We start from the raw sequence: 1,243 nt of genomic DNA on the forward strand, positions 1-1,243 counted from the left end.
TCAAGGGTGTTATTTGGAGAAATTACACAGGAATAAAGATATCCCACCAGGCAAAAGAGGATTTCATGTTTTTGAGACACCTCTTTCTTCAGTTTCCAGTTTGCAGGTGGGATTGGGGGCGGCAGAGGAGTTAAAGATGTCTAGGTGATATCTGTTACTAAGTGCTGCAAGCACCCCTCCAAGCTCAGCAGTGAGCCCGGTCTCAAAGGAAACAGATTGCCTACATTGTCTTTTTTTTGTTGTTGTTGTTATTGAAGTATTTTGGAGAAAAGCATTAAAGAGGGAGTGCATCCTCTGCTGAAGTAATGTTTTCATGAGACATGTCTTTATGTCCAGGCTATAGCCTTGGATGCTGCTTTCAGAAAACTTGTCTTGGAAAAAGGATTCTCTTTTCTTCTTGATTTTAGGGAAAAAGTGCTTGCATACATTACAGAGGATGGTATGACCAAGTAAACTGAGATCAGGGATAAAGGGAGGTGTGTGGATGGAGACACAAGTGAGCAAGGTCTCCAGAACTGAAAGACACTCATATCTCATTAGGGACGTTTAGATACCCTGACATTCTTTTCTTTTCCAGTTTTATTAATAAATAATTGATGGATATCACTGTATACATAAGTTTAAGGTGTACAGCATGATGGTTTGATTTACATATATGGTGAAAAGATTCCCGTAATAAGTTTAGTTAGCATCCATCATCTCATACAGATACAATAAACAGGAAAGAAAAATTCTCCTTGTGATGAGAGCTCTTAGGATCTACTTTTTTCACAACTTAAAAACATGGAACACTGCACGGATTTGCCTGTCATCCTTGTGCAGGGGCCATGCTGATCTTTTCTGTAGGGTTCCATTTTCAGTATATGTGCTGCCAAAGCAAGTACCACCCTGACATTCTTGGTAGGGTCTTTATTGTGAACTAAAGGGAAGAAAGGTAGGAAATATACTGTGATAGAATGTCTTTCTAACTCCTTAGAAGCCACATCCTTCTGTAAACGGAAAAGTTTTCATTCCTAATGTTGAAATTGATATCTGTATTTATACTTGAAGCTTTTAAAACATTTAAGATTGAGAACTTTCCAAAACATTTTTTTATAGTTGTTTGCAAAAAAAAAAAGTTACATTATTTCCCACTTTTTGGCTACAAGTAAGGTATTAATTCCTTTCTGTATGCATTAAGCACAAATATTGTGTAGTATTTCTTATGAACTATAATTTTACTAAACAAAAAAATACTAGAGTG

General features: G+C 36.5%; 1 non-coding gene across 1 annotated transcript; it reads right to left on the minus strand.

Moving 5' to 3' along the window:
• Positions 1-777: 777 nt before the first annotated feature.
• LOC117026396 (U6 spliceosomal RNA) lies at positions 778-884 on the minus strand. Its single transcript, XR_004423749.1, has one exon. It is a non-coding gene; the product is annotated as a U6 spliceosomal RNA (small nuclear RNA).
• Between the last annotated feature and the right edge of the window lie 359 nt (positions 885-1,243).

The sequence above is a fragment of the Rhinolophus ferrumequinum genome, chromosome 8, assembly GCF_004115265.2.
Source record: "Rhinolophus ferrumequinum isolate MPI-CBG mRhiFer1 chromosome 8, mRhiFer1_v1.p, whole genome shotgun sequence".
NCBI lineage: Eukaryota > Metazoa > Chordata > Mammalia > Chiroptera > Rhinolophidae > Rhinolophus > Rhinolophus ferrumequinum.